At 39.5% G+C, this 27,162-nt stretch overlaps 1 long non-coding RNA gene across 2 annotated transcripts in view; it reads left to right on the top strand.

Annotated features, from left to right (window-relative positions):
• The window catches only part of LOC133543637 (uncharacterized), a 211,723-nt gene that overhangs the window by 6,458 nt on the left and 178,103 nt on the right, over positions 1 to 27,162 (top strand). For both annotated transcript variants that reach the window (XR_009804434.1, XR_009804435.1), the window contains exon 2: positions 211 to 269. This is a non-coding gene — a long non-coding RNA (uncharacterized LOC133543637). The remainder of the gene's footprint in view (positions 1 to 210; positions 270 to 27,162) is intronic.

The following is a 27,162-nucleotide window of genomic DNA, read 5'->3' as shown; positions in this document are numbered from 1 at the left end:
TTAGTGGCCACTAGGAGTCACCAAAAAAACTAATAACCACTCGACTACAACTTAAAGACAGCGTAACTCTGTCCGCTTTATCCACACATCATTTCAGGCTTCCACGGGCCATATTTAGATATAGTTGGACTGCTTTCAACCGTCCATATTACAAATATTTCCTTTTCTATGTTTTTCCTCACTTTTTTTGTTTTTATTTCTCTAAAACAGCCTCAAAATGACCACTACAAGACCTCGTCTCATTCCAGACTGCAGTGGTTTCTCCCAAGGTGAGTAATAAATGAAACTACACTTGCACAATTTACATAGGAATAAATGTAGCGGAGAAAGTAAATCTATTGTAGTGATTAGCCAACTGTATACGCGTCAAGAAGAATCACTTAATATTCAAACACAGTGTTACTGTTCGGACTGTAATTTTACAGTGGCCAAAAATATTGAACATAGGTGTAAATAAAAATTTTGTCTTGTTTTTAATGAATATTTAGGCCAATTACGCTACTGTAGTAGCGTAGTTTTAATGTTGCTCATTATGGTGGCACTTGGAGTGGTTAATCCTGATTACTCCAAAATAACAAATGTGATTAATCGGAATCAAAAATGTAGTTGTTTGAGAGCATGTATGCCAATCAAAACAGTCTCAAGCAAAGTTGTTTTTGCTGTATGCATGCCTTTACTTCTAAATTGTACCTTTTTCTCGGTTTTTACTTACCCTATTTTTCGGACTATAAGTCGCAGTCTTCTCCACAGTCCATCGGGGGGGTGAGACCCGGCCAAACCCAAAATATATATATATATATATATATTATTATTATTTTTTTTTTTTAATAGTTTGGCCAAGTCTAACCCCTGGCCAAACCACAAAAAAAAAACGCGACTTATAGTACGAAAAATACGGTACCTTTTAGTTTGCCTCTAATCTTTTTCTTTTATTCGTAGTTTGTATTATTTTTTTAACACTTGTTGTTCCTTTTTCTTCCCTATTTTTTCTTTGCTTTCATCACTGCATAACCTCTCTGTCTACGGTCTTGTTATACGTCTGTTTTTTATTTAAATTTATGCCCGTAGATCTACAGTTCATCCGGAAAGTATTCGCAGCGCTATACTTTTTCCACATTTTGTAATGTTATACAGCCTTATTCTAAAATGGAATCAATTAATTGTTGTCCTCAAAATTCCACAGACAATACCCCATAATAAGAATGTGAAAACATTTTTTTTTTTTTTGTGTCATGAAAAAGGGACGTTTTTGTGGTTGGTGCACTAATTGTAAGTGTATATTGTGTTTTTTATGTTGATCTAATTAAAATATATATATATATATATCTATATATATATATATATATATATATATATATTTTTTTTTTTTTTTTTTTAAATAAAAAATTCTTCTGCGGCCCGGTACTAATGGGGTCACGGCCCGGTACCAATCGGGCCACGGCCCGGTACCAATCGGGCCACTGTTCTATCGGGTTCATGTCAGGACTCTGTGCAGGCCAGTCAAGTTCATCCACAGCAGACTCTGTCATCCATGTCTTTATGGACCTTGCTTTGTGCACTGATGCACATTCATGTTGGAAGATGAAGGGGCCCGCTCTAAACTATACTCCCAAAAGTTTGGGAGAATGGAATTGTCCAAGATGTTATGGTATCCTGGAGCATTTAAAGTTCTTATCACTGGAACAAAGGGGCCAAGCCCAACTCCTGGAAAAACAACCCCACACCATAATTACTCCTCCACCAAATTTCACAATGCAGTCTCAAATGTAATGTTTTCCTTGCAACCTCCAAACCCAGACTCGTCCATCAGATTGCCAGATGGAAAGGCGCGATTCATCACTCCAGAGAAGGCGTCTCCACTGCTATAGAGTCCAGTAGCTACTTGCTTTTCACCACTGCATCCCACGCCTTGCATTGGCTTAGATGCAGCTGCTCGGCCATGGAAACCCATTCCATGAAGCTCTCTGCGTACTGTGCGTGGGCTAACTGGAAGGTCACATGAAGTTTGAAGCTCTGTAGCAAAATGACCGTGCAGAAAGTCGACATCGTTGCACTGTGCGCTTCGGCATCCGCTGACTTCTCGCTGTCAGTTTACGTGGCCTACCACTTGGTGGCTGAGTTGCTGTTGTTCCCAAAGTCTTCCATGTTCTTATAATAAAGCCAGCAGTTGACTTTGGAATATTTAGGAGCAAGGATATTTCACGACTGGCTTTGTTGCACAGGTGGCATCCTATGACGGTTCCACGCTGGAAATCACTGAGATCCTGAGAGCGGCCCATTCTTTCACAAATGTTTGTAGAAACAGTTTGCATGCCTAAGTGCTTCATTTTATACGCAAGTGATTAGGAAACCTCATTCTGATCATTTGGATGGGTGGCCAAATACTTTTTGGCAACATAGTGCGTGGGTAGCGTCATGTTCGACTGCGTGCTATAGCCCGTTTCTACCACCAGGTGCCGCTGCCGCTCCGACCTTCCCCTTGCTGAACGCGGGGCGCCTGCACAGTGAGCTGCCTTTGCTACAGGCGCTGGATTTACTAATCAATATCGATCGATCGGTGAGGAAGGGGGCCCTGATTACTGAACCAAGCTCGGTGCAGAAAAGGGAAAAAAAAATCAATCATTGCAGCTTTTAGAGCTCCAGTAGGCACCGCGCGGAGAGGCGGACATGCACAAAGAAAGCAGCCGGGCGAGAGAGCGCGCATTTCGGCGCTTGTTTCCACTGAACCCCCGCTGCTGCGCGGCCTGGAGGGACTTGTCAGAGGCTGGGACTTATCCCTCAGGCGCCGTGTTGGCAGAATACATTTATCCTCTGATAAGAAGCAGGAGTCGCTCCAAATGATCCCCTTAATATTAATAATATTGCTTATGATAAATTAAGTTTTCCTCTGCAAGCGCGGTTGAGGGGAAAAGGCGCCATGGCTGTTCAATAATCGATCGATGGATTCGTGAATAATTCGTGTGTGAAATTCACTTCGTCCAATTAATTATGGCCCGGAGGAGGGGAGGAAGAGGAAGGTAGAGATTCATGATGGAGGGAGGATGCATAAGTGTGTGTGTGTGTGTGTGTGTGTGTGTGTGTGTGTGTGTGCGTGTGTGTGTGTGTGTGTGTGCGTTCTTGTATTTCTACCATTCTTGAGACATCAACAAAGAAAAGTACCGTCCATATGAACAAGTTAGGACCGAAATCCTTGTCCCCATACGGAAAAACCATTGCATCTAATAGAGCAGGGGTCAGGAACCTTTTTGTCAGAGAGCCAAAAAGCCAAATATTTTAAAATGTATTTCCGTAAGAGCCATATAATATTTGTTTTAACACCGAACACAACTAAAAGCATGCATTTTTAACTAAGACCAACATTTCTAGAGTATAATAGGTCTGTTATTGTTTGTAATAACTTGTTATTCTGAAGCTAACTGTAGAGGGGGCGTGGCCTGCGGGCCCGCAGCGAAACAGGGTGTGGCAGGACCGGCCTCGAAATCAGCGACAGGTGCGTGGATGGCCCACCTGCGCTTTGTTATCTATATCACCTGTCGCTCTGTTATAAGCAGCAGCCAGGAGGAGAGACGGGGTTGGAGCTGGAGCCAGAGCGCGAGCGAGAACAAAAGAGAAAAAGAAAATTGCTGGAAAGCAACTGAGAGACATATTGAAAAATACAAAATATTGTAACCCTGAAACAGGCTCCCATGTCGGTGCTTGGTGGTCTGAAGAACCTCCAGGAGGGCAAGCCCCACACTAACCAATAATAAATAAATAACTTCTTACCATTAACGCAACTTCTTGAATATAAAAAAAGCATGAGAATGTTTTATATTTTGAACGTTATCTTTAACACTGTGATTACAAGGGGAATTATTCATTACTTATCGTGTTAAGCAATGTCAGCTCAGATTTATCCGAGAGCCAGGTGCAGTCATCAAAAGAGCCACGTCTGGCTCCCGAGCCATAGGTTCCCTACCCCTTTAATAGAGAATGTATTTATCTAAGTGAGGGGGTGGCCCAAAAAAGGAAGTATTTTTCAAATTGACCGTGTCTGTTATAAAAGTTATCTCCTCCTGTCAACATATGAAATAACTAGTGTGTGTAAAAAATTTGAAGTGCTCCCCCTCTGGCCAACATACCGTATTTCCTTGAATTGCCACAGGGCATATAGTATGCTTCTACCTTGATTTACTGCCGGGTCAAACTCGCTTCCCAAAATAATTAGCGCATGCTTAGTATTACCGCCTGGTCAAACTCGTAATGTCACGAGTGACACTTTCCCTGTCATCATTTTCAAAATGGAGGAGGCTGATTTCAATACCGGTAACTTGAAATCGCATAAAGGGAAGAAGATTAAGAGCTATTCAGTAGGATTTAAGGTCCAAGCTTACATCACACCCAAATTTTTACTGCATACCTTTGGTAAGTGCCGGAGTGAGAAGAGATTTTAAAATAATTAGCGCATGCTTACTTTTACCGCATGCCTTTTGGTAAGCACAGGAGTAAGATGTTTTAAATTAATTAGCGCCTCGGCGGCAATTCAAGGAAATACGGTAAGTAAAAACAAGTGCGTGTGTAGAGAGAGAGAGAGAGAGACTGTAACAACTTGAAGTGAATAATAAAGATTAAAAACCAATTACAAACAAAAATTTCAACAAAAGAACTAAAAGCTTACCCTTTATATTTGTGCATAGTGTGTATTAAAGTTGTAAATACAAATCTTTATATATTTAGAATGGGTGGTCCTCAAGAGGTAGACATTTTTCAGAGGTCTCAAGAAGGTAAGAAATACAAGAATGTGTGTGTGTGTGTGTGTGGTGACATTTGTCATACAAAATTCTGACTTTTTTCACAATATTGCCAACGTTTTTGTTCTTGTAAAATAACGACATCCATCTGTCCATTTTTCTACCGTTTGTCCCTTTTTTGTGTGAAATTATGACCTCTGTCAAAATCATGTGGAGTAAAAATGTATTATATTGGCAACATGTTTAAGTTTTCTTATAAAATTGTGACTTTCGTCGAGTAAAATTATGACTCTTTTCAGTTTTTTCTTGGAAAACTGCAACTCTTCTCGAGTAAAATTCCCACTTTTATCATAATACCGCAATAATGTTCAGTTTTTCTTGTAAAATTTTTACTTGCGTTGGGTAAAATTACGACTTATTATAATACTAACAAAATTCAAAGTTTTTCTTATGATATTCCAAGTATTTTTTCAGAACAAGCTTTTTTATATTTGCATAGTATGTATGTATTATTCATGTTGTAAAAATACAAATCTTCATAAATCTAGAAAAGGTGGTCCTCAAGAGGTAGGCATTTTTCGGAGGTCTCAAGAAGGTAAGAAATACATGTGTGCGTGTGTGAACCCTTCTTGAGACATCATGGAGAAGTACCTTCCATATGAGGACCGGTTAACCAGCTAGACCGAAAACGTGGACCCAAAACCGAAACCGTTGCATCTAATCGAAAATGTCTCATTTGCACCCCTGGTGGTGAAATCTATCAAAATTAAGGCGGTCCCAAAAGGGAAGACTTTTTTTATTTTTTTGTCTGTTTTAAAAGTGTTCCCCTCTGGTCAACATATGAAATAACAAGTGTGTGTAAGACCTTTAAATGCGCCCCCTTTGGCCAAAATTAATACAAAAAAAAAATGTGTATAATGAGACAAATTGTAATAACTTCAGATGAATAATGAAGATTAAAAAACAATTAAAAAATATTAACTAAAAGCTTACCTTTTTTATATTTGCATAGTTTGTATATATTATTAATCTTTATATATCTAGAAAGGGTGGTCCTTAAGAGGTTGGCATTTCTTGGAGGTCTCAAGAAGGTAAGAAATACAAGTGTGTGCGTGTGTGTCACCTGTATGTCTACCCTTCTTGAGACATCAACAAGGAAAAGTACCGTCCATATGAGGACCGGTGAACAAGCTGGGACCGAAAACGTGGTCCCAATACGGAAAATCATTACATCTCATAGAGAGTGTCTCATTTGCACCCCTGGTGGTGAAATCTATCTCAATTAAGGTGGTCCCAAAAGAGAAGTATTTTTTCAAATTGACGTGTGTCGGTTTTAAAAGTGCTCTCCCTCCGGTTAACATATGAAATAACAAGTGTGTGTGTAAGACATTTAAATGTGCCCCCTTTGGCCAAAATTAGTAGAAAAAAATAAATATTTATATAGAGACATATTGTAATAACTTCAAATAAATAATGATGATTAAAAACCAATTACCAAAAATTGTTTTTAAAAATAACTAAAAGCTTACATTTTTTATATTTGCATAGTTTGTGTATATTATTAATGATGTAAACACAAATCTTCATATATCTAGAAAGGGTGGTCGTAAAGAGGTAGGCATTTTTCGGAGGTCTCAAGAAGGTAAGAAATACAAGTGTGTGTGTGTGTGTGTCTCGCAGGCTGCAGGCCAAAGCTGGGCCAGCTCAATAGCGCCTTCATGTAATGAGTGCGAATTGGCGTTAATGCACTGATAAAGGGACACAATTTGTTGCTTTGCTTCCTGCAAGGCATTTCTCCAACTTGTATCTCCAATAACATCCACCTGCAGCCTCCTATTAGAGCTTCCCACGTATATATGTGGACTTTTTTACTCCTCCTTTTTTTTTTCTTTTTTTTTTTTGCAACCCACCATGGGCACTGGTGCAAAATTGCTCATCATCAATCAGTATTTGGTACTTCTATGAAATAATATTATCTCTTTGCATTTGGTGCACATCATAAAATGTCAGTTTTTTAACGTTTCTCTCTGCTTTATTAGCCTATAGACAAGCAAAAGAACGCCGCATGCACTAATGAGTGGTACACAATCAGTGCAGGTCTATAGTAATTAAATGCACTCGGCCGTTGAGAGACTTTTTAAGAGGCACAGTGCAGATGGAGGTGATGATCATCATTATTATTATCATTATTGCCGCTTTAATTGCAGGCTATGAGGCGTTCCTTTCCATCTTGCGCGAGATTAAACATTGATTCCATCCCCTAATTTCTTAAAGCACTTATGCGTGATAAACAGTTGCGGTCCATTGTGCTTACATTGTGCTGTTTTGACCTTTTTACTTGTCCATAAATGTGTGGGTAAAATATTGTTGTCTTTTAAATACTAAATCTTTCTAAGCACTTGAAAATACAAGGGAAATTTGTATAGTCAGATGCATTTATTATTATTATTATTATTATTATTATTTTAAAAAACAACACAAAAACAAACAAAAATATATATATATTTATTTATGTTTATTTAAAAAAAACAGTTTGTACTAAAACAAAAAACAACAAAAAATATAATTTTTTTGTTTGTTTGTTTTAGATAATAATAATAATAAATGCATCTGATACAAATTTCCCTTGTATTTTCACTCCAATAAATCAGTCATGTGCTCCTTTTGTGGCCCACATAAATTACGCACCAAACCTGCAATGAAAAAATATTTATTCATTTTATTTCGCATAGCAAACCGTGCAAATATATCATCTTTTTTATTACGACAATTTAGCATTTCTGCGTCATTGTGATTTCTCGCAAACCATAATGTTGGGCATTTTATTTTGCAGAAGACCCGGATCACTTTAACTTTATCGGCATGTCGATATGAACGGCAATGATAACGTGTGGAATTAATACATTCGGATTGATTAATTTAACAACGTGTCTCGTGCACGCGCGCGCGCACCCATTTGCGAGGCTTAAAAATAATAATACATGATCATTGGAGGAGGAGTGGGGTTGGGGGGGGGACAAATCACAGCTTCGTTATTATGATATTTTAATAACATGTAATTCTGAGTGTGTTGCGCCAACGGTATTGATCCACGCGTGAATTGATTTCACACCCGTTTTGCTCCTTTTGTTGATCGCTTCTTGGGTCATATTTGTCTTAGAAAAAAAAAACAACAACAATGATGCTGTTTTATTTTTCGTTTTATATCGATTTTGACAGAAGAAAATAACCCCTAAATACTTGTTTTTTAATTCTGAGTCTATTTGGTAAAAAAAAAAAAAAAACTGGTTAAAAACGTGAGGAAACCCTCTACAAGTGGATCTTTGTTCATAGATTTCCACACGTAACACCAGATTAAATTGCCTTTTAGAAACCTGGCACTGCTCAATTGGATTGGATCCTCGTCTTCTATTAAGCAAGCCATTATCGGCCCTTTTAATAACCGATGGCCTGTCGGTGTGCCAGATAAGCAGTCAACACACACACACACACACACACGGGAGTTTTAATACAGTTTTAAAAGATAACCCACCCCACTAAAATCTGCCTTTAACAATGATTAAAAAAAAACGTTCAATATGTTGATCACGACTTGTCCAGGGTGTACCCCGCCTTCCGCCCGATTGTAGCTGAGATAGGCGCCAGCGACCCCAAAAGGGAATAAGCGGTAAAAAATGGATGGTAATTGATGTAATACTGAGGTGTACTTAAACAATGTGGATGTTATAATTTTTCTATTATTAATTGAGTGCGTAAATTAACGCCAAACCTGATTAAATATATATGCGTTTTTTCGCTTGCATTCGCCAAACTACTCACTTTCTTCAAAAACACATCATTTTCTCACGTTGCATTCAATTCTTTAAGCCAAATGAACAATTCGGCTACAAAAAAAACATCAGAATTTTCATCTTAATTGCCGAGCTCACATTTATATTATTTTTAATTGTTCACCAAATCATATATATTTCTATGCGGTTTTTTCTCTTGCTGCCACTCAGTTTAAAAACAAATAGCACATATATGTTTTTACACGCCATGATAAGATTAAACAAATATAAGTGAACAATTCGGCGTGTTTACCATCTAAAAAAAAAAAAAAAAAACAATATTGCAATTATCCTTAATTGAATTGACTGAATTTGATGCATTCTCTTTGGACTGTGCCGGGTCAAAGGTCGTGATTGTTTTGTTTTGTTTTCTCCTTACACGCCACACAAACCCAGATTGAATTATTCTTATCTCGTCTCCTTTGTGTATATTTGCCTGCATGGGATGAGAAGGTGTGTGCGTGTTTTTTTTTTTTTTGTTTTTTTGTTTTTGCACAGAGGCAGGCGGGCTTGCATTAACCCTTTGATGCTATCCGCGTACATTCAGTCGACTCCGGCAGCAATTTGATTTAAAGGTCATTCTCTCCTATCGATCCGCTTCGGCAAGGGGGTGGGGGGGAGACGGCCCGGCGTAGGAATTGATCAGGTGGAATAAAAGAGACGGTATGGGAAACTGCACAGAGTCCAGACCTCCCGCCTTGCATTTATAATTGCGCAACATGCGCGCCTCCACCTTTTGATCCGCGTGTGCGCGCAAGCCTCTGCCCACCAATTTGACTTCTATTACATTCACATTAATTTTGAATTATACACGCGACCCAAGTACACGCAGCGTGGGATGCGTAACGAAGAAGTTGCTCGTGTGTGTGTTTTTTTTTTTTTTTTCCACCGTGGTGTATGGATGCGTGTGTGCGTGAATGGCGGTGGAGTTATAATGACACAAATGGCGGTGGACGTGGGAGTGAAGAGTGGGGGGGTTGCGATGCGTGGCTCGGCTCCGCAGGGATGGAAAGCAGAGGTCGGGGAATGGAAATCGATTGATATTCAGGGCAGGCCACATCGGCCCTGATAACTAACAATGTGGCTGCAGACCCACTCAGAGGCTCGGGTCCACGCTGCGAGACGACGAGGAACCCACGCAAGAATGCACTGGTGTAGTTGTGCATGTTAATATAGCATCTATAGTTGGAGAAAGCCAAAATCAGCTCCCTTTTTGTATTAAAAAAAACACTATAAAAATGTTGACTTTTTAAAATATATGATTGTTATATTTGTATAAGTCAAAATGTGGTATATTGTAATCCTGTGGCTCTCAACCTTTTTTCAGTGATGTACCCCCTGTGGACATTTTTTTTTTAATTCAAGTACCCCCTAATCAGAGCAAAGCATTTTTGGTTGAAAAAAAAGTGATAAATAAGTAAAATACAGCACTATGTCATCAGTTTCTGATTTATTCAATTGTATAACAGTGCAAAATATTGCTCATTTGTAGTGGTCTTTCTTGAACTATTTGGAAAAAAATACATAAAAATAACTAAAAAACGTGTTGAAAAATAATCAAGTGATTCCATTATAAATAAAGATTTCTACACATAGAAGTAATCATCAACTTAAAGTGCCCTCTTTGGGGATTGTAATAGAGAGACATCTGGATTCATGAACTTAATTCTAAACATTTCTTCACAAAAAAAGAAATCTTTAACATCAATATTTATGAAACATGTCCACATAAATGAATATTGCATTGTTGCATTTCTTTTCACAGTTTATGAACGTTGAAGTATTATTCAAGAAATATTTATAAAGGATTTTTGAATTGTTGCTATTTGTAGAATATTTGGCTTCACGGTGGCAGAGGGGTTAGTGCGTCTGCCTCACAATACGAAGTTCCTGCAGTCCTGGGTTCAAATCCAGGCTCGGGATCTTTCTGTGTGGAGTTTGCATGTTCTCCCCGTGAATGCGTGGGTTCCCTCCGGGTACTCCGGCTTCCTCCCACCTCCAAAGACATGCACCTGGGGATAGGTTGATTGGCAACACTAAATTGGCCCTAGTGTGTGAATGTGAGTGTGAATGTTGTCTATCTGTGTTGGCCCTGCGATGAGGGGGTGACTTGTCCAGGATGTACCCCGCCTTCCGCCCGATTGTAGCTGAGATAGGCGCCAGCGCCCCCCGCGACCCCGAAAGGGAATAAGCGGTAAAAAACGGATGGATGGATGTAGAATATTTTCAAAAAATCCAAGGTACCCCTTGGCATACCTTCAAGTACCCCCATTTAAGAACCACTGCTGTAATTGACCACATTTCCTTGATAAACTGTGATAAAAATGTCCACTTTTCTCAATATTGGTTCATTTATTAACACATTTTCATTACCCCGCTATTTGTTTTCATTATAGTCAATATTAAACCATAGTGGTGGGTAGATGATGTGTCAGTGAGTGCATGGCACACTTACTAGCTGTATCAACACTGCACTGACACCGCGTTGGTGTTTGGTAATGGTCATCCGCCATCTGATGGATTACAAAACGTTACTACGTTTGATCTCTAAATACAATTTTTTGTATTTGCAAAATGTACCATGATTTTATACAATTGTTTTCCCAGTATAATACTATAATCACATTTTATTTAACAAATGATTATGATGTGATTAAAGGCCTATTGAAACCCACTACTACCAACCACGCAGTCTGATAGTTTATATATCAATGATGAAATATTAACATTGCAACACATGCCAATACGGCCTTTTTAGTTTACTAAATTGCAATTTTAAATTTCCCGCGGAGTTACTTGTTGAAAACGTTGCGGAATGATGACGCGTGCGCGTGACGTCCCGGGTTGCAGGGGACATATTAGCGCAGGGCCCTTTGCGGCTAAAAGTCGTCTCTTTTCATCGCGCAGTCAAACTGTATTCTGGACATCTGTGTTGCTGAATCTTTTGCAATTTGTTCAATTAATAATGGAGAAGTCAAAGTAGAAAGATGGAGGTGGGAAGCTTTTAGCCTTTAGCCACACACACACACAGTGTTTCCTTGTTTAAAATTCCCGGAGGTGAAGCTTTACTATGGATCAGAGCGGTCAAGCGAATATGGATCCCGACCACTTGTCAACCGGCAGGTTTCGGTGAGAAAATTGTGGTAAAAAGTCACCTCTTACCGGGGATTACCGTCGACTTCCCTCGGAGACTGGCGTCAAGACACCCGTGGACACACCCCTCCGACTATCAGGTACTATTTAATCTCACTAAAACACTAGCAACACAATAGAAAGATAAGGGATTTCCCAGAATTATCCTTGCAAATGTGTCTAAAAACATCTGAAACCGTCCCGATGCAATCGCCTTTTTTTTTTTTTTTTTTTTTACTTTATTAATTTTTTTTTTTTCTAGTCCTTCGCTATCAATATCATCATCCACAAATCTTTCATCCTCGCTCAAATTAATGGGGAAATTGTCATTTTCTCAGTCCGAATAGCTCTTGCTGCTGGACGCTCCCATTAAAAACAATGTGAGGCCGTGAGGAGCCCTCACCCTTGTGACGTCATCGTCTGCTACTTCCGGTAAAGGCAAGGCTTTTTTACTAGCAACCAAAAGTTGTGAACTTTATCGTCGATGTTCTCTAATGAATTCTTTCAGCAAAAATATGGCAATATCCCGAAATGATCAAGTATGACACATAGAATGGACCTGCTATCCCCGTTTTAAATAAGAAAATATAATTTCATTAGGCTTTTAAGAAACTCTGTTATTAACTGTTATTTCACAGTAAGATACTATAAATGTTACTGTGAAACTATTGTAACGATTAGCCAGCAGTTTGTTGTGAATTTCACAAAAAAAAAAGTACATTCTTGCGCGGATCTAAAATTTCAAAAACACTTTGATACAACATCAAGTCAAACGGGAACAAAGTCATACCTCGCTGGATCACAACATAGCAGATTTTGTTTTTCAAGCATATTTTTAATACTCGAACTCTGTCGGGCTTTAGTGGTACACAAACGAATCACTTAATTGAAGTACAGTGTTGTATTTTCCTATACTCAAACATGGTGTTACTGTTAAAACTGTGTGTAATGTTACAGACGTCGCAAATATTAAATGTACTTGTTAAACAAAACTTCGGACTTGTTTTTATTGAATACTTAGGCCTACTGTGCTACTATATTTTAATGTTGTTGTTTTTTTTATTATTATGCTGGTACTTAGCCAAGTGTTTTCAGAGGTTAGTAATACGCTGCTTTCTGGATGAAAATATTTTATTCATTACAAAATATTCCAAATGTGGAAATTTGTTTACAAATTAACGTCGATAAACGAGGGACGGGTGTACACATATTCATTCATCACAATAACGTCATTTAAAAAAAATGACAGTTTCACATCTGTATAGATATTATTATTAAAGTACAGGTTTCTGTGGTTTATCTGTTATATAGTGCGGAATACACGTTAATTCAGGAAAAAACACAGAGGCTATTTCATCCCAACAAGCCTTTTTCGCAGGTTTCTCTGCTCTTCAGGGGAACATCCCTGAAGAGCAGAGAAACCTGCGGAAAAAAAACCTTAAAAGCAATCCCTGGTTCACTCTTCAGGGGAACATCCCCTGAAGAGCGAAACAGGCTTGTAGGGATGAAAAATCCTGTGTTTTTTCCTGACTTAACGTAGATATTATTATTATGTATTTATTTTTACATATTGCTGCACAAAAAGGAATATGAAACAACTCTTGTCAATTTGCCAAATAGCACCACACAATTTTGCACTTCAAAGCTGGATCAGTCATTTTTTTTCTTAAAAGGACACACATCAAGGCAGGGAGGGACAGGGTATCAATCCTTGTTTCATAAGGCATCGACATTCAGTACGATTTAACCAATTACTAAAAAAATTGACCCAACAGCACCTCCGGTGGGTGCAGCCAAATATTGCACTCCATTTTGACCCAATCTGTGTTGGCCCTGCGATGAGATGGCGACTTGTCCGGGGTGTACACCGCCTTCCGCCCGATTGTAGCTGAGATAGGCACCGGCGCCCCATGCAACCCCAAAGGGAATAAGCGGTAGGAAATGGATGGATGGATGGATGGATACTTTGATCAACAATCAATTCTAGGCATGTGTGACTACTTTCCTTATCCCAGCAATTTGCAGTATAGCCTTCTTTTTCATTGTAGGTCCTCGTAAAGTGCAAAGCAAAATTTAGGCAAGAGTGGAAATTTAAAACTAAAAATTTACTAAGAATAGTAGAAGTTTACTTTTGTATTTGTTTGTAGAACTGGCAACGCTGAAATGGCAGCTGGTTGCATCAGCTCTGTGCTCTTTTTGTAATGCATTTTATGTCCTGTTTTTGTTTTTTGATGTTTACCTCCCAATGTGTTTTTACGTTATTTTCGTGGATTTTTTTTTTGTATCTGCATTGCAACCACAAAATGTTCCCATTGCGAGATAAACTCAATCCTAGCGTATCCTTCATGTGTCGAAAAAGTTTAACTAAAAAAACAAAACAAAAAATAGGTGTGGTTGTCTTACATAAGGATAAATAAATATATAAATTAATAAAAGAATAAATTATAGGCAAAACAAAACAAAAAAAGAGATGTTTTTTTTTTTTAAGTCCTGGCCGCCATGCACCGTCTAATTATGTTGTATTATTATTTGGGACAAAATGCATTTGATTTTAAACACCTATATACACACGTGGGTATTTTACCATGTCTATCCAATCATCATCAAGCCCAAATAACGCATTTTTTTTTTCTTAGTGTTTTCAAATGATATACCAATGTTTAATCAGATTAATCCCACTTTTTAATTTGGATTAATCATGATTGGCAGAGGGGTTAGTGCGTCTGCCTCACAATACGAAGGTCCTGCAGTCCTGGGTTGAAATCCAGGCTCGGGATCTTTCTGTGTGGAGTTTGCATGTTCTCCCCGTGAATGCGTGGGTTCCCTACGGGTACTCCGGCTTCCTCCCACTTCCAAAGACATGCACCTGGGGATAGGTTGATTGGCAACACTAAATTGGCCCTAGTGTGTGAATGTGAGTGTGAATGTTGTCTGTCTATCTGTGTTGGCCCTGCGATGAGGTGGCGACTTGTCCAGGGTGTACCCCGCCTTCCGCCCGATTGTAGCTGAGATAGGCGGCAGCGACCCCGAACGGGAATAAGCGGCAGAAAATGGATGGATGGATGGATGATTTATCACAGGTCACTTGCATAATTTAAATCAACTTAAAAAAACACACATTTTGGACACAAAAAAAGTAATTCCAGAATGTCACACAAGATTTGTTTTATCTAGAGTCCAGTCATGGTGTATTTTAAAAGGACATTTACCAGGGTGGAATTTAAGATAATCAGCTGCCGTTAAGGTAAAAGAGCACATATGGTCAACATAAATTGTGTGATTAAACTGTGTATATGCAATCATTTTTTTGTGTGATTAATCATAGTTAACCCTTTATTTTTGACAGTCCAAATTTTTATGTGAACTACGGACGTCAGAAAATGTGTCAGTAAAATTGTTTTAGTACATTCTTATGATTTTGGTCGGACATAACCAATCCACATCCATGACTTGGACTCTCCACAGTGAAACCACGTTCATGTCAAAACCGAAAGTGAGTATTGTCAGACGCACATATTGCGTAGCAATAATTTTCCTTCAAGTTTTGGTCACCAAATATGGTTATTTTCACTGAAGATTGAGAAGTTCAATCTGAAGGAGCGCTTAAAGGGGAACTGCACGTTTTTTGGAATTTAGCTGTCAGGCTTGCCCCTGACAGTTTGTCTATGTTTTAGTTTTTCCATCTGCATTGGTCTTTGTTTCCTCTCTGTGTGTGTGTGTGTGTGTGTGTGTGTGTGTGTGTGTGTGTGTGTGTGTGTGTAGTGTTTCCTGTCAGCGCTCTTATTTTGTCTGTTTCCTGTGTTTCTCCCTGGGCGCTGTTTCCCTTCAGCTGCGGCTGATTGGCACCTGGCCACAACTGGAGTCAATCAGCCCGCTCCTATTTGTACCTTCTTTGTTCCTCCAGTCAGTGCTGGAATATTGTCACATAGTGCCCTTGCAGCGTAGCGGTAAGCTATCATTCGTTAGATGTTTGTAGCTTACTGTTTTTTTGGTTCGCTGCTTCCTATTTTGTCTTTGTACGACACGTAACGACTTCTGTTCCTGTTCTGTTTATGCTAGCCTCCATGCTAAGCCTTTTGTTTTTGCTAGCTTCCATGCTAAGCTCCTTTGTTTGTTATCCGCCTCGTGCGCGCTTTTTGTTGTACCCCTTTTTGTTTTTTCTTGTTTTAGTATTTATATTAAATCATGTTTTCTCATTCAATGCCTGCCTCCTTCTCTGCATCTTGGGGTTCGACACAAACTTACTCTGACATTGGCCTATTTTTACAATTATTATAAGTTTCAGGTTGTTTTTTTTGCATTCTAACATATAAAAATTGTCTCATACTAAGTGGCTAGCGATGCAACTAATGGGGGCAATCAATTGTATCTCTAAATCACTTTAAAATGGATTCAACAATACTTCATTTATGTTCCGTAACCCGAATTATAACCAAACTACAGCGACATTGTTATTGTAAGAGCGAACACCGAGGTACTCTTTCTCAGTGAGCTACAAGCCAACTATGGCAAGAGATAAGATAGCATCTACATGAACACGAAACACATTTGAGTTTGTAATGCACAACTCTGCATTAAGACACCAATTTGTACTGACTGAAAAACATAAACAATCACTTTTCAGTATCTATAAAGTATTAGCCCAAATTTCATGTTTTGTTTGTACACAGCCGAGCTAGCCAGACAGTGTATGAACTGTAGTTGTCCTAACACGCATGGTGGGCTGCGTGTAACATGATCAATATTAAAGTGACTCACTCGATGGACAGTTGTTCATCTGGTCCAGCTGGCCAGGGACATTTCCTGTTGATTTTGGAATAAGCACTCCATTTATGCCGAAATAGCTTGGCTCCAAGTTCGATATTTATAGCATCAACATGGCTTTTGCTCTTCCTTTGTGCTGGCTTCGAGAAGCAGCACTATATTTAGATTCAAACGTACAAGGTTCTGAATCTTCATTTATCCAAAAATAGTGTCTGGTACAAAGTTTGCCATGTTTAGAACATACACTCGTGTTGGATTGCGAAAGTAGGAACACAAGTTGTTACCAGAAGTCAGACGTGTGCTGCGATGTAAACAGAAGAAGTCAGTCCCAGAAATAAATCAAAAGATCAAAATATGATCAATATTAAACATATTATGAATGTATCTGTTACTACAGTATATACAATATAGATTGTCAGTGTGTATATAAAACGTTGATGGCGGGTTTTGAAGTGGTTTTAGAGGGCTTTGAAGGCTACATAGGTGACTCCCATTAGCCACATCTTTTAAGGTTTTTTTTTTATCTTTAAAATTGTAACAAAATAAATAAATAACAAAGATTCGTGTGTACGTGTTTCTCATAATGATTATGAACAATTGAAAAAATGAATGAGAAAAAAAATGCAGTTCCCCTTTAAGTCATCAAAAATCCTGACTTCTCCCTTCACTATTTGTCTTATTTTGTATATTTTAGGACTTTAGTCAAAGTGTCAGCATACGTTTATTACATTTCACCAGTGTCAAGTACTCAAAATGAGCATGATATTGACAAGGCTGTCAAATGTAGTAATTTATACAAATACTATATTGCGAGAATCTGTTTTAATCGAGAATAGTGTTCAGTTCAGTTTCAGTTTTCAGTTCGGTTTCAGTTTATTCCGAACATGCATACAATACAATGTAACGCATGACACATTTCCAGTTGTTTCATTACAGCACGACCGAAAAGGAGTAGGAAGAAGCTGATCTTATTTAATCCTAACCCTTTTCATACCATGGAAATTGTATCCAATGCCAGTAGACACCTGATTTTGGGCTATTATTTTTTTTGTCCATTACAGGAGCGCTCTGCTGCTTTTAAGGACCTAGTCAAAGATCACAAATTTTATTTTTATCTTAACTCACGGGCCACAAGTTGAGTAGCCCAAAAGATGAAAAAGAGAGGACCTAAAATGGAACCTTGAGGAACACCATTAGACACCATTAGTATAACTAAAGAAGTTGAACAAATGAATACTGAGCATGGCTGAAGTAAATAAGCTAAAGCAACACCTTAGTTACTTAAATGAAATTCCAAAAAAATAGAAATGCTAAAAAGGAGAGGACCTGAAGGGGTTCTTTGAGGAATGCCTCAGTTATGTTAATCACAAGTTTGGACCCCAGTGTTCTATGTTTGCTAGCAAGGTTCCAATATCAATGCAAGGATCGGCCAATGTGTTCCAAGTTCCTCGATACAACAGAAGCACATTACTATTTTTCGGAATTTGCTGCAAACATGTCTTTCTAAGTTTTGAACTGAATGGTGTCTTTCCCTGATCTGGCCCCCTAGTGTACGATTAAAGCTGACTAAAGCACAAAAGTGTCCACTTAAAGGGTGTCCCCTCAAAAGTTACTGCTTAATTCTTGATTCTTAGAGCTGAGGAGTTAGGAACATATCTTAAAGGAATTGGAAATGCATTTTTTGTTTAGAGTTTCAAGTCAGTAGATCAGGATTGTAGATACTTTTTCACCTCCAGACCTACGTTTTGCACGAGCCATGGTTGTCGCCTTGTTGCATTGCAATGACAAGTGTGGCACTGACCGATGAGCCTTGAGTCGCTAGTTAAGTCGTAGTATCACTCGGTGAGCCATTTCGATGCCGCTTTATTGGAATTTACAGGCCAAAGTCTACTCCGACATTCAGAGACCCGATAAAAAGTGTCCCGTTGGGACCAATTTTGGTTCTCTATACAGCAAGTTTAGGAAAGGCTGTTGTGGTTTCTACCGTGAGAGTCATAAACTGACTGGTAGGGCTCCAAGGTAAGTGTTTATATTGTGTTTATTCTTTCCTAAACCTAAGGGTCAGGACCTAAATTGGTCAGAGTCAACATGCTGTATTCTGTGCAATTATGTTATGACAACAATACATCTAATGCAGTTTCACAAGGGAAAGAATGACAGAGGGCCATCTTTAGATTCTTAACCATTTTCCTGCCAATACAGTCTAGTTTAGGGCTGAAAGTGTATATGATTTTACTTGTAAGTTTTTTATAGGACTTTAGTCAAAGTGTCAGCATACGTTTATTACATTTCACCAGTGTCAAGTACTCAAAATGAGCATGATATTGACAAGGCTGTCAAATGTAGTAATTTATACGAATACTATATTGCGAGAATCTGTTTTAATCGAGAATAGTGCTCAGTTTCAGTTTTCAGTTCGATTTCAATTTATTCCGAACATGCATGCGATACAATGTAGTGTATCACACATTTCCAGTTGTTTCATTACAGCACGACCGAGAAGGAGTAGGAAGAAGCGGATCTTACTTAATCCTAACCCTTTTCATACCATGGCAATTGTATCCAATGTCCTTGTTCTCTGTAACAGAACGGGGAACAAATAAATAATAAATAAATAATATAACGTAGTAAGCAAACAAATATTAAATACATAAATTATCTTTGTCAAAAAGGGTTGAAGATGTTTATTCATAATTCTTGTCCTGTGTGTAGTTTGAACCGTCTCTTAAAGTGAATCATATTGGTGCTTTATTTGATTTCTTTGGTTAATCCATTCCATAATTTAATTCCACATATGTTGAGGGTTTTTAAGTGTTGTATGATCATACACATTTTTAAAATTAGATTTACCTCTAGTATATTTCTCCTCTTTTGTTGAAAATAATTGATGTATATTCTTAGGTAGCGGGTTATAGTTTGCTTTGCACATAATTTTAGCTGTTTGCAAATGCACCAAATTGTTGAATTTCAATATTTGTGATTGAATAAAGGGTTTGTATGTTCTCTATATCCAACATTATGTATTATTCTATTAGATTTTTTTTTCTTGTATCGAGAATATATTCTGAATCAAATCGTTCCATCCCTATTTATTTTTATTTTATTTTTAACCATTTGACAGCCATTGATTACCGTTGTTGTTAAGTTCATTCTTCCGACATTGTTGATGCAATTTATTGTCACAGTGTAATAATTATTGGTACCTGTGGTAATGCCACCATGATACAACATTTGTATTATAATCTTTGAACAAAGTAACAGTGACGCCTAATGTATTAATCACTGAATGGAGAACTGGGGGTGGGATTAAAGGCCTACTGAAATTAAATTATCTTATTTAAACTGGGATAGCAGGTCCATTCTATGTGTCATACTTGATCATTTCGCGATATTGACATATTTTTACTGAAAGGATTTAGTAGAGAACATCTTCCATAAAGTTCAATTTTCGGTGCTAAGAGAAAAGCCCTGCCTTTACCGGAAGTCGCAGACGATGACGTCACATGTTTGATGGCTCCTCACATATTCACATTGTTTTTAATGGGAGCCTCCAACAAAAAGAGCTATTCGGACCGAGAAAACGACAATTTCCCCGTTAATTTGAGCAAGGATGACGTGTTTGAGGATATTGATAGCGACGGACTAGAAAAAAAAAAAAAAGAAAAAATGCGATTGCATTGGGACGGATTCCGATGTTTTTAGACACATTTACTAGGATAATTCTGTGAAATCCCTTATCTTTCTATTGTGTTGCTAGTGTTTTAGTGAGTCAAATAGTACCTGATAGTCGGAAGGGTGTCTCCACGGGTGTCTTGACGCGCAGTGTCTCAGGGGAGTCGACGGCAGCTTCATGGACGGCACAAGCTCAGCTTTTCTCCGGTAAGAACTGACTTTTTAACCACAATTTTCTTACCGAAACCTGCCGGTTGACATGTGGTCGGGATTCATGTTCTTTTGACCGCGCGCTGATCTATAGGAAAGTTTCACCTCCGGGACTTTTAAACAAGGAATCACCGTGTGTTTGTGTGGCTAAAGGCTAAAACTTCCCAACTACATCTTTCTACTGTAACTTCTCCAATATTAATTGAACAAATTGCAAAAGATTCAGCAACACAGATGTCCAAAAAAATGTATAATTATGCCGTTAAAGCAGACGACTTTGAGCTGTGTGTGTGTGTGCAGCGCTCATATTTCCTAAATAACCCGTGACGTCTCGCGTACACGTCATCATTACACGATGTTTCGAAGACGAAACTCCCGGGAAATTAAAAATTGTAATTTAGTAAACTAAAAAGGCCGTATTGGCATGTGTTGATGTGTTAATATTTCATCATTGATATATAAACTATCAGACTGCGTGGTGGGTAGTAGTGGGTTTCAGTAGGCCTTTAAATAAAGTATCTTCATCCCACTCCCTTTCAGCCAAAACTGGATCATCACGCTTACATACTGTACATTACCGTTTGCATTATCCATCCATCCATTTCCATGTCCCGGCAAGAAATCTACGTTCAAAGGACTCCGGCTTATTAGTGATTCCCAAAGCCCAAAAAAAGTCTGCGGGCTATAGAGCGTTTTCCGTTCGGGCTCCAGTACTCTGGAATGCCCTCCCGGTAAAAGTTCGAGATGCCACCTCAGTAGAAGCATTTAAGTCTCACCTTAAAACTCATTTGTATACTCTAGCCTTTAAATAGACTCCCTTTTTAGACCAGTTGATCTGCCGTTTCTTTTCTTTTTCTCCTATGTCCCACTCTCCCTTGTGGAGGGGGTCCGGTCCGATCCGGTGGCCATGTACTGCTTGCCTGTGTATCGGCTGGGGACATCTCTGCGCTGCTGATCCGCCTCCGCTTGGGATGGTTTCCTGCTGGCTCCGCTGTGAACGGGACTCTCGCTGCTGTGTTGGATCCGCTTTGGACTGGACTCTCGCGACTGTGTTGTATCCATTATGGATTGAACTTTCACAGTATCATGTTAGACCCGCTCGACATCCATTGCTTTCCTCCTCTCCAAGGTTCTCATAGTCATCATTGTCACCGACGTCCCACCGGGTCATCATTGTCACCGATGTCCCACTGGGTGTGAGTTTTCCTTGCCCTTATGTGGGCCTACCGAGGATGTCGTAGCGGTTTGTGCAGCCCTTTGAGACACTAGTGATTTAGGGCTATATAAGTAAACATTGATTGATTGATTGATTGATTGATTTCCTACCGCTTAATCTCTTTTGGTTGCCTATCTCTGCTACAATCGGGCGGAAGGCGGCGTACACCCTGGACAAGTCGCCACCTCATCGCAGGGCCCTTTTGCATTATAAATAAATGATAAATGGGTTGTACTTGTATAGCGCTTTTCTACCTTCAAGGTACTCAAAGCGCATTGACACTACTTCCACATCTACCCATTCACACACTGATGGAGGGAGCTGCCATGCAAGGCGCTAACCAGCACCCATCAGGAGCTAGGGTGAAGTGTCTTGCTCAGGACACGACGGACGTGACGAGGTTGGTACTAGGTGGGGATTGAACCAGGGACCCTCGGGTTGCGCACGGCCACTCTCCCACTGCGCCACGCCGTCCCTCTAATTTATATTTTTAATTTATACAAATTTATATCATTACATCTTGTCTACCTTGCACTTTCTTTATGTCATTGCTGAAACAAAATGAATTAAAAAAATGAAAAAGCACAGCACTAACATAGGTTTAGGTCACAGTAAACAGTTTTATGAAATATTTACATTTCTAAATAAAAAGGGCTTACATATTTCTACATGACAACTGCACTGAATGGTTCATTTTCCAATATATTTTTGAAGTTGATGCATACTGCACATAAAGACCCTTCCTCGGCTTCTTTTGAGGTGAGGTCGATGTCATGTCATGTGTCATACATGAGCCGCAACACCTTGGCAATCTGAAATAGCCTAAGGGGTTCGGGGGGGGGGCCGGGGGGATGAAATGACCTGCGGTGAAAACGAGCGCCGCCACTCTCCCACTAGAGGGGCTTTTAAAGAGTGTACACGCGTGTCTCGCTCTCCTTACATCACACGTCGACTGCTGTGTGCTTAACGAACAACCAGGCTCCCAAACCGCAGCTGCACTGTTTACTCCCATGCTTCACCCGCCCCCCCCCCCCCCCCATAGTACCGCCACATCAATTATTAAGGCCAGCTATTGATCATCTCGCGAGCTTACATGGGTATTTTTTTTTTTTTTCTGTTCTTCAACATTATCCGGCATCAATCACACATTAATGCCTTTATATCCAATTAGAAACCTTAAACAGCCCAAAAGAAGAAGTGCTGATTTGTTTATTTTGTCATCCCGTTTGGGGGTGCAGATGCGTGTGATCGACGCCATTGTGCGTTGTGCTATTGATCCATGTGGCTGGGACCTTGTGGGATGAAATAATTGTGTTTCGGGCCTATATACAAGAATGTGATTAACCATGTGTTGAGGGGGCGGTGGGTTGGAGTGGGTGGAGGGGGGGGGGGGGGGGGGGGTCACCACCTTGAACTGTCCTCAAACTGACTGAGGAATGGAGGGCTAGGTCAGCACCATGGACAGCAGCGCCGACGCCAACCTTTTAAATGCTTTCTAATGGGCTGTAAAATCAAGTTACTAGACTGTAACCTTTTGATAGATCACTCACTGTTTGAAAACACTCGGTTTTAACACGCCAGCTTGTTTACATAACGCTACATGTGGTTTTCCGTAACTTAAAAAAAAAAAAACTTAGCAAGAGTAAAAACCCACGTCACTAACACATACAATAGTACCTCCATTTTAAAGTTAAAGTACTAATGATAGACACACACACTTGGTGTGGTGAAATGAACCTCTGCATTCGACCCCATCCCCTTGTTCACCCACCTGGGAGGTGAGGGGAGCAGTGAGCAGCAGCGTTGACCGCGCCCGGGAATCCTTTTGGTGATTTAACCCCCAATTCCAACCCTTGATGCTGAGTGCCAAGCAGGGAGGTGATTGGTTCTGTGACAGAGCTTTAACTTAAAACATCCATCCATCCATTTTCTACCGTTTATCCCTTTTGAGGTCGTGGGGGGTTCGCTGGAGCTTATCTCAACTGCATTCGGGCGATAGGCAGGGTACGCCCTGGACAAGTCGCCACCTCATCGCAGTAACTCAAACCATTGGTATCTCAAATTAATGCTTCTCATTGAAATTAATTGTAATGAAGTTATCTGGTGATTTGGGATGGTATAGCTCGGTTGGTAAAGTGGCCGTGCCAGCAACTTGAGGGTTCCTGGTTCGATTCCCGCTTCCGCCGCCCTAGTCACTGCCGTTGTGTCCTTGGGCAAGACACTTTACTCACCTGCTGCCCGTGCCACCCACTGGTTTAAATGTAAGTTAGATATTGGGTTTTCACTATGTAAAGCGATTTGAGTCACTAGAGAAAAGAGCTATATGAATCTAATTTACATCACTTCACTTTTGCCCCTTCTGCGCAGTTTTAACATGTAATATGCCTTTTAAAAAGGGAAACACCATTTTAGTTCGAAATACTGTTAGAAAAAAAAACAATGCAATAGAAAGCACTAAGTATTTTTTTGAAGTTAGTTCTAGCTGCTTCTCAATCAAACACACCATCCGCAGCTTTTCCATATTTTAATAAATACATGTGCGCCGTTTAAATATTTTTTTTAACATTATTGGTAGGCATTAGACTTATTCTGCTTTAGCATGGAGCAGACTAGTAGTGACACGCTCGAATCGAAGTTGGCGACAAGCTCAGTCATGATTTTTCATTTAATTTTTTCATCATTCACTTCTTCTGAGTACTAGCCTTCTCATAGTTTCTATCATTTTTGTGGCCAAACATTTTGATGATCTCCTGCTGTAAGTTGTTACTAGAGCAAATGTTTTGCTCGCCAACTAATTTTTGTCACTCAAATTTTGCTTGCAACTTATAAAGCGTATCAATCAGCAACAATACAGCTTTTATCTCAAAACACTCTTAAGTTGAGGTACCACTATTTTACGTTTTCTACACCATTCCAAATATCAATAGAGAGACATGCTAACCATTTCACAAGCCCGTGCAAAAAAACAAAACGGAAAAGAAAAAAGAATGTCCCTGCATGCTTTGAATGGGGAAAAGTGGACTAACAATACGAATAAAACTCCAAAGCCTGAAGTCCACTTGAAATCTCCACATGAATTCAAGCCAATTCAAGGACGAGAGATCACAATTGTAAAATCTTTCACATATCTTTTCATCATTATTAAACTAGAACAACAAAACCAGGGTCACTCGGATTAAGGCCTAGTCCACAAATGCAGTACTTTTCATTGTAATAGAGCCTCCCAGTCCTACAAAAAGAAACTCCCCCCCCACCCTCTCTTGTCTATTTGTCCGGTGCGCCCTGACCTAAGGACCCCGGAACGTGCCTCAGCCATTCGTATGCTAATGAATCTACTGCAATTTTCGGTCAAAGGAAAAAGGATTGCCAGGATATTGCGAGCAAAGAAATTCGCCTTTTTTTGGCGCTCAAGGATTACGGAATGGAACATGTAATTAAGTAGAGATTAAACCACAATTTTATAATGGACTACTATGGTTCCGTGCCAAATTGCCAACTCGTCTTACTTGTCTCAGTTTAGGTTTGAACATGTTGCTTGTACTCGCATATAATTTTCACCGGTTTTGATTGAACTCATTTTCAGCGGCGCATATTTACGAATGCAGGTGAGGTAGGCTCCAGCACCCCCCCCCCACCGCGACCCCAAAAGGGACAAGCGGTAGTAAATGGATGGATTTATGCTGGATACATTTTCACTGTAAATTCACAACAAATTGCTGGCTAATATTTATATTACTGTCACAATAACATATACCGTATTTTACTGTGAAATATAAGAGTATATTGTATGTTATGATGTTACATTAAATGTTGATTACAGTATTTTAATTGTGAATAAACACTGTTCAATGATGTTAAATCCTATACATATTTACGGTCTATGTGTTATTTATCAGTACATATCTATCTATTAAAAAAATAATAATTCTTACCCACTTGGTTGGTGGGCGGAATTAAAGATTGCAGCACAGTTTATGAATGAATATTCTAATTTATATGAGATTTTTAAATACCGTATATTCTTGAATTGCCGCAGGGCATATAGTATGGGCCTTCCTTGAATTACAAAATAATTCGCTAAATAATTAGTGCATTCTTAGTATTACCGCCTGGTCTAACTCGTGACGTCACGAGTGACACTTCCCCTGTCATCCTTTTCTAAATGGAGGAGGCTGATTTCAATACCGGTAATTTGAAATCGCATAAAGGGAAGAATATTAAGAGCTATTCAGAAAGGCTCAAATTTTTACGGCATGCCTTTGGTAAGTGCCGGAGTGAGAAGAGGTTTTAAATTAATTAGCGCTTCGGCGGCAATTCAAGGAAATACGGTATATTTTCAAAAAAAATAAAATAAAGATACAAGCAAAAGGCTACCCAAGACTATAAAATGGCACATTTGGACTGACGCCAGTTGTGGAATAAACCCAATCTAATGCCAACTAACACAGGAAAAGGTCGTGATTGCATTTTTTTAATAACAGCTGTCTTATACTACATCACCCCCACCTTTTTTTTTTTTTTTTTTTTTTCACTATACACCCCACCCCCCCTCCTCATTCTCCTGCAGGGGAGAGACCAATGGCAGAGAGTGCTGAGGCGGGATAATTGATAGATGCACTGGCTATCCTTATCGATCAGGCCTGTATCGATCCCACCAAATACATTGAGATGGAGTGTGGAATTCAACACAGATGCAAAAGACGAATTGTTTACAGCGTTGGCGTTGCATCTTCTCAATGATGCCGCCTCTTGCTAGCACTTAAGCTATGTGTTGACATTTAAAAATAAGGATTTCAAATAAAAACTGGTATTTTTGGGGGGGAAACAGTCTGTATAGGGTGTGCAACGCATGAGGACCACATCGGACCCTCTGGGTGTTTGCTCCATTAGGCGTGAAGGGCATGCACAGTCCCCCTGAAAACAGGCCATCTCAACACACACACACACACACACACACACACACACACTGAGTGCAAGTGTGTGTGCATATACAGACAGTGGCATTTTCACATTAGCTAAGCAGGGCGGCTACATTGATTTGTGTGGCTGTGATGAATTTGGAATAGTAATTTGAAGTTATTGATTGATGTAGCCCAGTGAGCCTCACTTTCAGGATATAGAACACCCCCCACCCCTCCACACACACACACACACACACACACACACACACACACACACTCGGCCCACGCCTGCAACCCGCCATAATGGTGATTTTAAATGCAATCAGTAAAATAATTGTCCTGCACATTTGCATATACAAGCCATTTGTCACTGTTTGCCATTAGAGCGAAATTTTGGCTCCGGGTTGTCGAAATAGTTGAAATCAACCCCTATTTATGCTCTTTTTCTGCAGCTTGAATGGATTTAAGCACACCTTGTCTTTCACTCTCGACGGATATCGGCGGGTTTTATCCCGACGCACAGTGTGTGGAAGATATAAAACCCCACAGCCCAATTAGCTTTAACAGCAGTGGCACTTAAAGAGACAATTGTAAGGGGGAGGGGTGCAGGTGTTTAAATCTTTATTTACCAGAACCCGAGCTAAAACGCAACAGAGGAACAATTTACATGCCAATTAAGTGCTTTTCAATAAAGCATCGACTGGGAC

This window comes from Nerophis ophidion, linkage group LG26 (assembly GCF_033978795.1).
Source record: "Nerophis ophidion isolate RoL-2023_Sa linkage group LG26, RoL_Noph_v1.0, whole genome shotgun sequence".
In the NCBI taxonomy this organism is placed as follows: domain Eukaryota; kingdom Metazoa; phylum Chordata; class Actinopteri; order Syngnathiformes; family Syngnathidae; genus Nerophis; species Nerophis ophidion.
Note: the sequence above shows the minus strand (reverse complement) of the source record. Positions and strands in the feature narration are given on the sequence as shown.